This window comes from Urtica dioica, chromosome 12 (genome assembly GCF_054948205.1).
Source record: "Urtica dioica subsp. dioica isolate 48M chromosome 12, U.dioica_male_clone48M_v1_H2, whole genome shotgun sequence".
Taxonomy (NCBI): domain Eukaryota; kingdom Viridiplantae; phylum Streptophyta; class Magnoliopsida; order Rosales; family Urticaceae; genus Urtica; species Urtica dioica.
The window spans coordinates 8862124-8878603 of NC_142767.1; positions in this window are offsets into that span (position 1 = coordinate 8862124).

Genomic DNA, 16480 nt, shown 5'->3' on the forward strand with positions numbered 1-16480 from the left:
GAAAATGATACCGCAAAAGATTTTGCGATATTTTCCCCTGAAAGATCGATTGAAGCGGTTGTACGCGTCTCGACACACGTCGCTTTTGATGCAGTGGCACGAAAGAGATCGCGTCAGGGAAGTTGGTGTTCTACGACATCCTACGGATGGTACGACGTGGAAAAACCTGGACGAGAGATACCCAGGCTTTGCTGCAGAGCCTCGAAACGTGCGGCTTGGACTAGCTGCGGATGGATTCAACCCGTTCGGAGAAATGAGTTTATCGTACAGCATGTGGCCTGTGGTACTAACTGCGTACAACTTGCCGCCTTGGTTATGCATGAAGAAAGAGTACTTGATGCTGACGCTTTTGATCCCGGGGCCTCACTCACCAGGAAAGGACATGGACGTGTTTTTGCAGCCAATTGTCGAAGAGCTGAAAGAACTGTGGGAGACCGGATTCCGCGTTCGAGATGGCGCCAATGATGAAGTGTTTCGATTGCGTGCCGCGCTACTTTGGACGATTAACGATTTTCCAGCTCGATCCTATTTATCGGAATGGAGTGGCCAAGGGTATCTCGCTTGCCCGACGTGCAACCTTGACACGCCGTCTTTGAAAGTCAGAAACAGGATCGTCTACTACGACCATCGTCGATTCTTGCGTATGAGTTACCGATTGAGAAAAAGCACCGATCACTACAAGGATCGCCACGAGAAACGCAGTAAACCCGAGAAGTTGACTCCGCAAGACATACTCGCTCAGTTGGCTAGTGTCTCTTGCACGACAACTGGCAAACATGCTGGGTCCGTGGGCAGAAAACGAAAAGCGAGCCGAGTACGAACTAAATTGGGCCAAGAAAAGCATCTTTTACGAGTTGCCGTACTGGTCAGATTTGGAGTTGAAGCATAACATGGACTTCATGCACATAGAGAAAAACGTGTGCGAGAATCTTCTCGGAACCTTGCTCAGCTTAGAAAAGAAGAACTACGACACAGATAAGGTGAGGTTTGATTTGATGGACTTAGGCATCAAGACCGCTCTCCACTTGAAAAAAACAAGGGAATTTGGATCTCTTGAGCGAATCTGGAGTTCGCGATATTGAAGCGGAGCATAGAAAGAGGTTCAAAATTTGGTTTGAGAAGAAGGTAATAACACAATATCAATGCAATTTTTTGATAAACGCACAAGTGCTAATCAATGCTTTCTTTCGTAATCAGATTTTTGATATGAAAGCTAGTGGTTCTGACGTGTCTGACGAGCTCTATTCGCTTTCTATCGGTTCCCTTCAAGTCGCCTATCAATATCCGAGCTGTTTTGTAAATGGCGTGAAGTTCATCACTCGTCGTCGCGATAATCAACGAGTCACTCAAAATAGCGGTGTATGTGTACTTGTGGATGATTTCACTTACTATGGTCGAATGGAAGACGTCATCGTCGTGAACTATAGGCATAACTGTAGTGTTGTATTGTTCAAATGCATTTGGTACGGTGACAAGTATCATGCAAACCGACTAGTGCACACCGATAAGACTACTGGAGAAACGAGTGCTTATACTGCGAAACAGTGGTTTAAAGAGGAGCCGTACGTACTCGCGACTCAAGTCAAACAAGTTTTTTACATCGAAGATCTTATTAAAGGCGGCGACTGGGAAATCGTCCAGGAATGCAATCATCGAGGGATTTGGGACATTCTTGAAGTTGACCCCTCCAACTCAGCCTCGATCCCATTGACTATAGAGTTGTCAAACATCGAGCGTTTGAATCATCGACACGAAATCGATGAAGCTGAGTTAGTGACTGTCGTTGACGATGATGAAGAAGACGATGATGAAAATGAGAGACAGGTCGTTTTTGAGGGAGAAGATGTTGATGTCGATATAGAAGATGATATTAACATTATAGGCATAGATGATGATGAATGATTAATATTTTTTTTGTATGTTTATTTACTATATAATGTAACCACGGTTTTCCTCCGCCATATGTGAGGTTTGTTAATAATAAAATCCGTGGTGCCGTCCACGTTTTTTTTAAACAGAAAACTAATACTTATTTACTAATATTGTTCACATCTTACAGGATGTCAGATGCAGGTGGAGATGAGTCTCCGCTACACCGTTCAGGAGCAGGTGGAGATGAGTCTCCGCTAGAGACACCGGGTTCCCAAGGTCCTAAGAAAACAAGGGGACCAACAACCGGCTCTACTTCGGCAAAAGCAGCGCTTGGGGTACCCGGTGCGAAAGTTGTTAGGTATGACCCAATCAACCAAACTTTCTACCAGGACGTAAGAAAAACAATAAAAAGGTAGGAGTATTCAACAACCGCGTCGGCGCTTTGGTGAAAGTCCATATCCCGGTCACACTTCGTGATTGGAACGAAGTGACGCCCCAGATGTTGGGCAATATTCTGAGCGCACTTCATTCGGAGTACACTTTCGTGTACAAGGATGATGAGACCGAGGAGCTGCTTCCGGGGGATTGCTATCGTCATCAGATTGACCAGACTATCATTCGCGATGCAAAGCGTATGAGGCGCAACCAAAAGTCTAGATTATCAGGGACTTTCTTAGGAAAATGTTGTGGGCAAATGAATGTCGCCAAGAAAGAAATCCCAAAAGGATATCAAAAAGACGATTGGGAGAAGGTGATAGAGGAGTTCGCAACTGACGATTGGAAGGTAATGTATAATTCAAAAAAATTATGTTATCTTCTATGAAATCGAATTATAACGCAATTTAATATGTGCAGAAAAAGTCTACTCGCAACAGAGACAATTCAAAGAACAAGAAAACGAAGTCCACACAAGGGTCGATTTCTTTTTTGGCTCATCGACATTTGAACGTAAGTTTATTCTAATTTTGTAATATTTTTTTTGCAATAAATACATTACTCATATTTTCATAAGAACTGCAGAGTAGGGAAGATGGGACTTTGGCCTCGGCGTTAAACACGTGAGAGAAAAAACATCAAGATGATCAAGGCAATTGGACGACAGCTTGGGCGCAACAAGCATTTGTAAGTTACTTGTGTTAATTACTTAATAATCAAGTTTCGATAATCTTAATAATTTTTTTAACATATGTTTGAAGGCGCGAATTATGACTCAAGTCGAGGATATGCAGCGACAAGCAGTGGAGTCAGGCCAAACGTTTGACATAGACCAGGCGGAGCAGTACGCGATGGATACTGTTCTCGGGCAACGTCGAGATTGGTATGTCGGGATAGGTCCCTCGATCCTCGTATCTCTTGGCTCAGGCTCAGGACGACAGCTCGTCCTCAAGTTCTTCATCGACGCGCGTTCTAGATCCAGTGATTCGCGAGCTACAAGCAGCCTTGGCCGCACAATAAGCTCAGATGGAAGCGTTTCAGTGACAGTTCTTTGCCTACACACATCAGCATCCGTCTCCCATGCAGACATCCCCCGCGATGATGCACCCTGGGACGACGCCGCCATCAGCTTCAATGCCGAATGTTCAGAAGCCGCCATCCGCTTCAATGCCAAATGTTCAGACGCCGCCATCCGCTTCAATGCCAAATGCTGATCAGACGCCAGGTTCGGTAGAATTTCAGCGACATCGTTCGAGCGGCAGCGCATTAGGCCGCCAAGGCGCACGAGCAAGATCTGGCGGAAGAGGAGGCCGTGTATTCCAGAATTGGCAGACTTCGAATGAAAAAGGGAAACAAAAAGAATAAATTGTAATTTTTTTAATTTATTGAACGTAAATTATCAAATTTTATGAATTTAATATTAGAATTTCTATTAAATTATTTATATAATTATTCTAATTAATATTATTCAAATTATTTATTTAATTTAACAAAAAAATTATTAATTAATTTTTTAAATTATAATTTTTATATATTTAATAGGCTGATTCTATTAGAATCAGCATTTAAAAAAAACTACAGACAATCAGATGCGACTTGTCGCATCTGATACCTTCGCGGGAAAAGTATCAGATGCGACTAGTCGCATCTAATTGTACTGTAACCCGCCAAATATTTCGCGGGGAATTACTATCAGATGCCACTAGTCGCATCTGATACTTTTTCCGCGAAGGTATCAGATGCGACTAGTCGCATCTGATACTATAACTCCCGCTTTAATAACTTATTTTGGAGGATATTTAGGTGCGACGTTTGGTGCGACTAGTCGCACCTAAAATGTCGCACCTGATACACTAGGACAAAAGACGTTATCCGGTGCGACGGATGTCGCACCCAATGCCTCAAATGTCGCACCTAATGGTTTATTAGGTGCGACAATAGGTGCGACACTGTCGCACCTGATAACCCGTCGCAGAAGGTATTGGGTGCGACATGTCGCACCTAATAGGTACCCCATTAGGTGCGACATTTTCAGGTGCGACTAATCGCACCTAATGCCCAAGTTATTTTCCTGCCAAATTTTGTAGAATTGGCGGGTAATGGCATATCGGGTGCGACATGTCGCACCTGAAAGTTTTCGCGCCATGGTATTCGGTGCGACAATGTCGCACCCAATACGTTTGTTTAATTAAAAAAAAAATACAAAATTAAAAAAAGTAAATTAACAAAATAATATTAATTAAACAAAATTCTAAATGAATTAGAAATAATATTATAAAAATAGAATTCTTAATTAAAAATACAAATTCTTTACAAAAAACGAAAAAAATGAATTCCTATTTTTTTTTCTTATAAAACTTATCGATAGTAGAATTTCCTCTGCCGAATAAGTTGCCAGAACTTCGAGAACCGCTTCCTCGTCCTCGTCCACCGCTGCCTGACGCGCTGCCGCTCGTTCCGCCGCTTCCGTAAGGACGATCTCGCAAGTAATCCATAGAACCTGGCGTGGAACCTGGCGTGGAACCTGGCGTCTGCTGATCCGTCCCACCTGGTTGCGATGCAAGCGGAGGTTGAGGAGTCGTGGGAGGCTGGTTGTGCTGCTGGCTGAGGAAGGCGATCTGTTGCCGCATCAGTTGCAGCTCGGCTTGTTGGGCATCCATCTGAGCTCGCATCTCGGCAACCAATGGATCGGTCTGAGATGACGAACTTGACGAGCCTCCATCTAGCGTTTGGGCAACACCCAACGATGACCTTGGGATCGAAGGCCCTAAACCGACTTCCCAGTCTCTGCGCACTCCCAAAACATCGCGCATCGCGTACATCTCCGCATCTTCTTGGGAGATCACGATGTTTTGCTCCTCCGCTTGCCGCAAAATATCTATCGTCTGGGCGGTGACTTGATCCTTCAAAATAAAACCACAAAAAACTTATAAGATAAGAAGAAATAAAGTAATTAAATATAGTAAATAAAAAAAATTAACTTACGTATTGCGTCTTCGCGAAGTCCGTCGTCCACGATCCCTTAGCGTCCTGGTGTTTTTCTAACCATATCGCTAAAGCCGAGCCTATACTCCCATCTTCTCTTCGCTGTAATTTTTCAACATTAAAATATGAATCACATATATATTACATATTAATTTTAAGAGACTTACGTTCCTCGAGCGATGACCAAAAAAACTAAGCGAGCCTTGCCTCGCCTTCGTCTTCTTCATCTTCGAATTTTCCCGGTTGCGGAGAGATTTCGCCTGCAAGACATAAATACGTGAAGTTTAATTTTAAGAAATTCGAATAATCATCGGAAGTTCAACTCATACCTTATGCTCTGGCGAGTCGAACACCTCTATTGCTTTCAACCAGGCTTCCTGGTTGTAACCATCGGGAGTTTCACTTTTAGCGAGGTCCTTACTCCCACAAAATGTCTTGAAGAAGAGCTGCGACAACCTCGACTTCTGGCCACGACGCATCCTCTTCGCATCGCGAATGATAGCCATATCAATCTCGTTGCGAATAGGATCTGCAGGCACAAGCTCGCCACTCTCGGGATGTGCATAAACGAAGTTATACTCGTTATGAATCGAGTTCATAAGAGCCGCCACACTCTGCGCAGGCACATGATTCCAGTCTGGGAGGTCGACTGGAATGGTACTCTTGATCAGGTTTCCTAATCGGTTTTGGAACGTCCCGATCAACGGATTTTGCTCCCTGACGTCTTGGTAGAACGCCTGCGCATTCTGATCGTAGCGAACTGTGTTCGCTCCAGGGGTCCCAACACGAGCTCTCGCAGAAACGACGCCAGTCGTTGGTCCCCGCTTCTTCCTCGGCATCTGCGGGGGGTCATGCTCTCCTCCTGATGGGTCCTGACCTGAAGTAGACATCCTGCAAAATGAATTGTAGTTAGTATTTTTAATTACTATGTAATTACTATTCGACGACTACGGTTATTACATGGTGTTAGTCATTCATCGTTGTCACTCGATGTAATGTTAGTATCGACATCAACATCGTCTCCCTCAAAAACGGCAAGCGCCTCATCTTCTTCATCCACTTCTTCATCATCTTCAACGACATTAACAAGCTCGGCCGTAGCAGTTTCGTGTCGATGATTAAGACGGTCGATATTTGACAATTCTATTGTCAATGGAATCGATGCTGAAGTGGTCGGATCAACTTCAGGAATGTCCCATATCCCACGTTGATTGCATTCCTGAACGATTTCCCATTCGCGACCCTTAACGAGATCTTGGATGTAAAACACTTGTTTCGCTTGAGTCGCGAGTATAAACGGCTCTTCTGTAAACCACTCTTTGGCGGTATACGAACTCGTTGCTCCGGTGGTCTTATCAACGTGCACTATACGTCCTGCATTGTACTTGTCACCATACCATATGCATTTGAACAGTACGACACGACAGTTATGTGTATAGTTCAGCACGATTACGTCTTCCATTCGACCGTAAAAGTTGAAGTCGTTCAGGGGCACACAAACACCGCTATTCTGGGTGATTCGTTGGTTATCACGACGACGAGTGATGAACTTCACGCCATTCACAAAGCAACTCGGATACTGATGAGCAATTTGCATAGATCCCGTAGACAACGCGTAAAGTTCTTCAGACACATCGAAACCACTAACTTTCATGTCATAAATCTGGAATATACAAATTAAGATGATGTCATTAGCAATTTTAGTAGCAATTTTTCGCAAATGAATCCTTTCGGTTTACCTTTTTCGCAAACCAAATTTTGAATTCTTTTCTGTGCATTGCTTCGAGATCAGAATCTGCAGTTCCCGCTTTAGAGTTATTTTGTATAAGTTCCAAATGCTCACTGTTAACATTACGTAATTAGATGTAAATCAATGAGCTAGATTATGTACATATTTAAATGAAAGAATCCCTTACATCAAATACGGATCGATTTCTGGACAATTGGTAATAATGTACCACTCCGCCTTCTCTTTTTGGTCGTCGTCTAAAACTATCGGCTTCATCATCCCGTAAGGCACACAGTTTTCAGATCGAAAAACACTAAGTTCCCGCACTTGAACTTCATCGACAGTTTTCTTATCTTCGAGATACCTTGCAACAAATGTCAATGCCTCTTCTACAACGTACGCTTCCGCAATGGAGCCTTCGGGTCTAGCTCTATTTCTGACAAATTGTTTTAACGTTCCAAGGTATCTCTCAATTGGGTACATCCATCGCATATGCACCGGACCACCACACAACGCTTCATCTGTTAGATGAATTGTCACGTGAACCATGATCGTGAAAAAAGCTGGCGGAAATATCATCTCAAGCTTACACAATATCTCAATGATTGAATCTTGCGCTTTTTCGAGATCGTCCACTCTCAGGGTTCTAGAACTGATCAACTTGAAAAAGTTGCAGAGCTCTGAGATCGTCTCTTGTATCGGTTTTGGCACAAAAGGGCGAATACCATCAGCCAACAGCCTCTGCATGATCACGTGACAATCGTGCGACTTCAAACCTGTGAGTTTCCCGTCAGCAGTTACATTTTTCTTCAAATTTCCAGCGAGCCCGTCTGGGAATTTAACAGATTGAAGGAACTCGGTAAACCGGTGTCTCTGCTCAAGCGTTAACGTGTACGCTGCTGGCGGTTTGTACCACCCATTCCTTTGTTGTCTCAAGTGCAGAGAAGACTTGATTTTCAAGTCCATCAAGTCAAATCTCGACTTCTCCGTATCGTAGTTCTTCTTTTCCAAGCTGAGCATCGTCCCGAGAAGATTCTCGCACACGTTCTTCTCTATATGCATGACGTCCATGTTGTGCTTCAACTCCAATTCTGACCAGTAAGACAACTTATAAAAGATGCTCTTTTTGGTCCAATTCAATTCGCACTCAGCACGTTTTCGTTTACCGATATTCTTGCCGGTTTTTGTGGAAGACACACTAGTCAACTGATCGAGTATGTCTTGCGCAGTCAACTTGACAGGTTTCAGGCGCTTCTCGTGACGATTTACGTAGTGATCAGTGCTTTTCCTCAATCGGTGAGGCGTAGGCAAGAATCGACGATGGTCATAGTAGACAATCCTGTTTCTGATTTTCATAGATGGCGTCTCAATGTTGCACGTGGGGCAAGCAAGATACCCTTGGCCACTCCATCCCGACAAATACGATCGAGCCGGAAAGTCGTTTATCGTCCATAGAAGCGCGGCACGCAACCGAAACACTTCATCGTTCGCCCCGTCTCGCACTTGGAATCCATTATCCCACAATTCTTTCAGCTCTTCAACTAGTGGTTCTAAAAATACGTCCATGTCTTTTCCAGGTGAGCTCGGTCCAGGTATCAAAAGCGTTAGCATCAAGTACTCTTTTTTCATGCACAACCAAGGTGGCAAGTTGTACGCAGTTAGTACCACGGGCCACATACTATACGCTAGACTCATTTCCCCAAACGGGTTGAACCCATCAGAAGCTAGTCCCAGACGTACGTTACGAGGCTCTGCAGCGAAATTTGGGTGTCTCTCATCTAGATTCTTCCACGTCGAACTATCTGCCGGATGTCGCAAAACGCCTTCTTCTTTGACGCGATCTCGTTCATGCCACTGCATCTCAAGCGACGTGTGTCGAGAAGCGTACAATCGCTTCAATCGATCTTTCAAGGGAAAGTATCGTAATATCTTTTGTGATACATTCTTCCCCGTTGGCTTCCATCTGCTCTCATTGCAAATTGGGCACACTTCAGCTTTCTCGAGATCTTTTCGAAATAACACACAATTGTTGATGCACGCGTCAATCATATCGTATCCCATGCCGAAACGCTTCAGCTTCGCCTTTGCCTCGTAGTGTTTTTCCGGAATTCGATTACCAATTGGGTGAGACTTCCTCAAGAGCTGCAACAATTCTGTAAACGACTTGTTCGTCCAATGGTTCGTGACTTTGATGTGCATCAACGAAACCAAGAACGACAAAGACGAAAACTCTTTGCACCCAGGGTACAATTCTGCTTCCAACTCAGCGAACAAATCTTCCACCTGCTCATCTGCACGCACTTCACTCGGAGTCGGATCCGTAAAATCGTCGAAGTCCTCGTGATCCATTAGATCATGGAGAGCATCGTGCAATCCACCGACTCCTCTTTGGTTAGTCTCGCTGGCAGCTTCTATCATTCGACGTTCGCCGTGATGATACCATTCGGTGTATCCCGGAGTAAACCCCTTGTTCAAAAGGTGATTCTTTACGACCCCGATGTCCAGACATCTCACGTTATTGCAAGACTTACAAGGACAACGATAATGACCGTTTTCGTTCGGGAGTCTGCTTGCAACGCGGATAAACTCGTTAACCCCTGTTTTATATTGCAAACTCAACCGATTGTTCTCGGTAATCCAGTCCCTACTTGGATTTGACATTCTTCTGAATGAGACAGGAAATTGGGGGATAAAACTGAATCGTTAGAATTCATTTTGTAGGATTGAATTATTAGGAAATTGAGAGGTAAAATTGAGAGTGAATCGTTAATATTTGAAATTTAGAGTGAATTATTATGAAATTGAGAGTGATGAATTGTTAGGAAATTGATAGTGGATCGTTAATATTTGAAAGATTCGAGAGCGAATTTGTAAGAATGAAAGAGAAATTGTGATTGACATGTATTAATTTTGAAAAGTGGTTAGAATTCGTTAATATATACAAATTCACTACTGATTTCATTAACGAGTTAACCAATTTCGACAAATTAGTTAATTCGTTAAAATATATTATCAAAAGAGTTAATTTTCTTGAGATATACGTTTTATTCTACCGAAAATTCGGCAGAGTTTCCCCTAAAATATTGACTAACCAAAATCTGCAATTAAAACAAAAACACATATATAACCAACCAAGACTATCTTATTAACATACTAAATACTAAATTGAACCAAGACTATCTTATTAACATACTAAATACTTAAACAAATCATGTTACAATTACATTAAATTACACTAAACACGTTACTAATTAATTTAATATATTAACTTAATTAATCTAATCTATCATATTACACATTATTAAAAAAAATTGACTATTACTATATGCTACTATTTTCATCAAAGTTCTATTATCATTTAATCTAACATGTTACTATTTTCATATATATTACTAATTAATCTATACGAAATAATCTAAAAATATTAAATAATCTATAAATATTAATAATTACAAATACCTAACGTTTTTCCGAGGCGACGACGAGGCACTGAGACGACGGGGCTACGAGTGACCAAGCTGCGGCGATGGCTGGGCCGAGGGTGGGCCGGGAGCTGGTCTATAGCCCTTCAAGAAGTTCTCTGCAAAAAAAGAAAAGAAGAAAAGGAAAAAAAAAGATTAGTTGTGTGACCGATTGACAAGGCATTGAAATATCTAACGTGTTTTATGTACGTCCGATAATTCCGATCTCTTCTTCACCTGGTTGCACTGCCAAACAGAATCCCACTTGTACTCCCTGCACCGAAGAGAGAGTGAGACAGAGAGAGAGAGAGAGAGAGAGAGTGAGACAGAGAGAGAGAGACAGAGAGAGAGAGAGAGAGTGTGAGGCTTACCTGGAGGACGGCGCCGGGAATGGAGGCGGGGCTGGTCCGCCGGAGACGAGCGTCGGGCTGGAGGCGGGGCTGGTGGCGCCGGGGACGAGCGTCGGGCGCTGGAGGCGGGGCTGGTGGCGCCGGGGACGAGCGTCGGGCTGGAGGCGGGGCTGGTGGCGCCGGGGACGAGCGTCGGAGAGAGAGAGAGAGAAGAGAGAGTTAGAGAGAGAGAGAGAGAGAGAGAGAGAGTGTGTGAGGCTTACCTGGAGGACGGCGCCGGGAATGGAGGCGGGGTTGGTCCGCCGGAGACGAGCGTCGGGCTGGAGGCGGGGCTGGTGGCGCCGGGGACGAGCGTCGGGCGCTGGAGGCGGGGCTGGTGGCGCCGGGGACGAGCGTCGGTCGGGCTGGAGGCGGGGCTGGTGGCGCCGGGACGAGCGTCGGAGAGAGAGAGAGAGAAGAGAGAGTTAGAGAGTGAGAGAGTGAGGTTGGGCGAAGAAGAAGACGCTCGGGTATATAAATACCCTAAAACTATTAGGTGCGACATTGTCGCACCTAATAGTCATAAGTGTCGCACCTAATATGACTTTTAGGTGCGACACTGTCGCACCCAATGTGAAATTCCAGAACCCAAAACATTCGGGGGGAACTTCTGACCGTTTTAAATTTTTTAACCCATTAGGTGCGACACCTGTCGCACCCAATGGTATTAGGTGCGACATATGTCGCACCTAATAGTATCCGGTGCGACAATTTCATATCAGGTGCGACAAAGTCGCACCGGATAGCCATAAACATCAGCGAAATTTTTAGGCGCATGGAAGACTATTAGGTGCGACATGTCGCACCAAATATGTTCTTAGGTGCGACATTTAGGTGCGACATGTCGCACCTAATACCCTTCCGCACCCAATATGTTAATTTGTAGTAGTGATAGTGATGACTTTCAGGTGCGACAAGTCGCACCTAAAATCATCAGGTGCGCACTTTCAGATGCGACTTTGTCGCATCTAAAGTCGCACCTGATGATACTTTCAGGTGCGACACTGATGCTTTCAGGTGCGACTTTTGTCGCACCTGATGCTATTAATTGTACTAGTGACATTAGCATGAAACTTATATTTAGTATAATACTCATGTATTTTTCGAATTAAATTATATATAATTAATGAATTATAATAATTATTTCAAATTACATCATTTTGGTGACATTAATACGTGCGAAGTCTATGAATTGAGAAGTATGAGAGTATGAGAGAGAGAGAGAGAGAGAGAGTTTATGAGAAATTATTGCTTTTCTCGATTTATGATTAAAAAAATAACGAAATTAACAATATTTATACTGCTAACACCCTGAGTTCAACGAAGATGAAAGCCAACGTGGCGTTATTACAAATGACTCAAAATTGGGAAGAAAAAAAACAACATAGAAGAGAAAATAAAGACTTAAAAGAATAAATGACTATGCCCAAATAAACGACTTTAAGGCACATGATCGTAATACGCCCATGCAAGATAGACCTCATGATGGTCTAAAGATGTAGAGATCTTGGATAGTAGAGATCTTGGATGTCACAGATTGGTTTCGTCAGAATGTCGGCGAGCTGGAGATGAGAGCAAATGGGCAAGAGCTTCAGAACACCACGCCGAAGACAATTGCGAACGAAATGGCATTTGATCTTGATATGCTTCGTGCGTTTGTTAAATGCGGGATTTGAAGCAATGTGGAGAGCCGCCTGATTTTCGCATAAGAGAATGGTCGGCGAAGAAGGGGTAACATCGAAGTCACGAAACAATTGTTGAAGCCAAACAACCTCACTTTGGGCCAACGCCAAGGTCCTATACTAAGCCTCCATAGAAGAGCAAGCAACGGTGCTCTTTTTCTTGAACTTCCAAGCAACGAGGGAGTCGCCAACAAAGACACAATAGCCAGTAATAGAGCGCCAAGTATCTGGACACATACCCCAATCCGCATTACAAAATGCGTAAATCTGAGTGGATTTCTTTGCAGAAAAGAACAAACCTAATCCTGGTTGGCCTTTGATATAATGGAGAAGATCTAAATGTGTGGCATGCGAGGAGCGAAGAGAAACTGAATCAGAGTATGAACACAGAACTAATGTCAGGCCTGTATATGGTCAAGTACAAAAGACGACCAATATGGCGCTGATATATTGACACCTCTTAAAGAAGAGCACCATCAGTTGACGAGATCGAGACCTTAGGAGTCATCGGAGACTTGGCAGGCTTACAGTCCAAGAAACTAAAGTCCTCGAGAAGATTCAAGACATATTGGCATTGAGACACAATCAAACCAGCTGTTGAACTAGCAATCTCGAGACCGAGAAAGAACTGTAAGTCACCAAAGTCTTTGAGCTTGAACTGCTTGCCAAGAAAAGTCTTCACAGAACAATGTAGTCATAATCAGGACCCGCCACAATAATATCATCAATATAGATAAGTACGGCAACAAAAAATAGACCCAATTCCTTTGATGAACAAGGAATGGTCAACATGTGATTGGACAAACCCAAACTGCAAAATGGCTTCGGAGGCGGGAAGCTTGCTTCAAGCCATAAATGGATTTGTGCAAACGAAAAACCATTTTTTGATCAGAAGAGGAGGCAAGATTTCTGACCAAATAACCTTGACGGAGATCCATGTAAACCACCTCGAACAAGTCCCCATTAAGGAACACGTTATTGATGTCCAACTGAGCCAATTCCTACTTCTGAGAATCCGCAAAAGCCAAAAGAAGTTTGACAGTGACTAGCCTGGCCACTAGGTAAAAGGTGTCCATGAAGTCCAAGCCCTCTTGTTGATTGTAACCCTTCGCCACCAAGCGAGCTTTAAGGCGTTCAAGAGTGCAATCTGAGGGAAACTTGTTCTTATAGACCCATCTACCGTCGATGGAATGCTTATAATGAGGAAAAGAAACGAATGAATAGGTGTTGTTTGCCTCCATTGCTGACAACTCGTCATCCGTGTGCTCGATGAAATAAACGTGGTTCAATAGCCGTTGAGATGGCCATGAGAAATGAGTGGAACTCATGTGACAACCTTGAATAGGTGAGACATGATCCAACGAGTGGGGTGAAGTTAGGACTGGAGTTGTAGAGACTTGATTCAAGTGGAAATCAAGTAACTTGACTGGCAAGGTAATAGCTTGCATAGAACGGTGAAGAATTGGAGCATGCTAAGTATTAACCTGATCAGCTTGAGTAGAGACCTCCATTACACCTCGTGGTGTATCACAGACATCATCCTCAACAACATCGTTGTCTGCACGAGTAACATCATAAAAAACAACATTGTCTACGTTATCGGAGATGGCTTCAGGCAAACCACCAACACTTGGAAGAATAACTTCAAAAAATGGATCTGGAATAGCTTGTTGTAGTGTAACATCAAGAAAAGAAAAACTGTCTCATGGAACACCACATCACGAGACAAAAATAGTTCCTTGTTATCCAAGTCATACAACTTATACCCCTGAACTCCAGGGTGGATATCCGACAAAGACACACATCATGCTCATGGTTGAAGTTTATTCCTTGTTCACCGCTTCATTGAGATGATGTGATTGAAGTCACGCTTCCGCCCTTCTGACCTTGCGGGGGTGCCTAGAGGTTATAGCGGAGATTGATTATTCCGTCGGATCATTTCTTTCGAAGACATAGCATGTCTGAGACATCTTTTGGTTCCCCACAAGGACACCGATGCCTTCTTCGATCGGAAACTTGACCAACAGGTTATAGGTAGAAGTAATAGCTCGCAGTTTGTTGAGCTTTAGATGCCCAATGATCGCGTTGTGTGGCGAAGGCTTGTCTAGCACCAAGAATTCAACCATGTGGGTCGATTGCAACCCATCCTCAATCTTGCCCTCAATGTACACCTTTTCTCCAGAGAAATCGAAGAGGGGTGTACAAACAAGAGATTTCCCAACTCCTCCTAAGCTAATTTTGTCGAAGGCTTCCTTCAAGAGTATGTAAGCAGAGCTCACGTTGTCGATAAGGACTCTCTTCACGAGGTAGTTAGCAACTTAGATTGACACCATGATTGCATCATTGTGGGGTTGTAAAACCCTTTAGGCCACATCCTTTGTGAAGTGAATGGCCTTGAGCAGGTGGCCAGGCTCGTCGTCGGCGTGAGTGGGTAGAGGCGCCTCATCTAGAGGCATTGCAGGGCCATGATAGGAAGAGATTTGGTGTCTCGGGATGAGACTAGAGGTGTGGAATGGTGAGACCACATGAGTGATTTCATGTTGGAATTGATCTAGGGTTTAAGAAAAAGTTTAACGCTTCGTTAAGCGGCGGAATTTTATAAAATTTTCTTTTTCAAGTAAAACGGTTTTTACTAACCTAGACAAAGAGCAATCACATGTAAATAAAAACTATTATGAGCATAGAAGTTTACTAACCTTTCTTGAAGCTTGAACTTTGAGAAGCTTTTGGAAAGTTGCAACGCTCGTCTCCCTCGCAGCACGTCTCTCTTTCTTTCCTCGGCACCTCGAGCAACCACGAAAGTTTCTATCACTAAATCACTCGAAATAAAAGGAATTAGTGAGTGGGCACTTTTAAACACTACGACTTAAGAACGAGTCTTGTAGTCGCAGAACTAAACTCTAGGTCAAATGAGGACCTAGGTGCCAAAACAATAAAACGAAATTGACTAGAGAGAGAGAGATGAGAGGGGCGGCCAAGTTCTTGAGAGAGAGTCTCTCAAAATCTCTTAAACTTGGATGAATGAAATGTGAGGAATGAGGCTCCTATTTATAGGAGAGGCTTTACCTTCAATAAGGTAGTTTTCTCTTCTATAGAATATCACATATTCATGAGCCAATTTCCTCTTTTTCCTCTTGAGATACTCGGCCAACACAAGGCTTCTAGAAGCCTTGATTTGTTTCCTATTTTGTTCCTTTCTAGCCTTGGCCGATTCCCATGTGCATCCATATGCAAATTTGTTTCCTCTTTTTCTTTTGGCAAGTATCTTGATACATTTATGCACAAAATATTCTCTCTTTTTCTTGGGTATTTGGGCGCCCAACATGTCTCTAGAAGGAGCTTCTAGAAGTTTCTTCATTTGTTCATGACAACATGAGAAAGACCCATTAACAATTTTCAATAAAATTCTTATGAAATGAAATTAATCCACAAGGCCCAATTATTTTAATATGGCCGAGTGACATTAAGTCATCAAATGAACTTGTCAAAAAATTTATTGACATTCATTTCATGCTATGTCTCAAAAGACAAAAATACCCTTTTGATAATTTTCGTTTTTGTTTTGACTTAGCTTCCAGTTTAACTATTCCTACTCGATGTGATTCGTGACAGTGACCTCATGGATCCAAATGAACAAAGCTTGAGCTAAATATTTGGACTCAAAAGTTCACAAACCTTTTCCAAGTTTAGCTTAATGCCAACTGACTCCACTAAAGAGTTGACACTGAAAATCTCTCGGTTCAAATGAATTTATTTTCTACTCAAGAATTCAACCTAATTGTAATGAGTGGATCTACATAATATTATCAGTGTTTACCCTTCATGAATATCATCATCTAGTCGGGATTTACGAAATTACCATTTTACCCTTCTAGCTATTATTTCCTCAACTCATTTGTCGCTTGTGAATAAGTTAGAAACAATGTA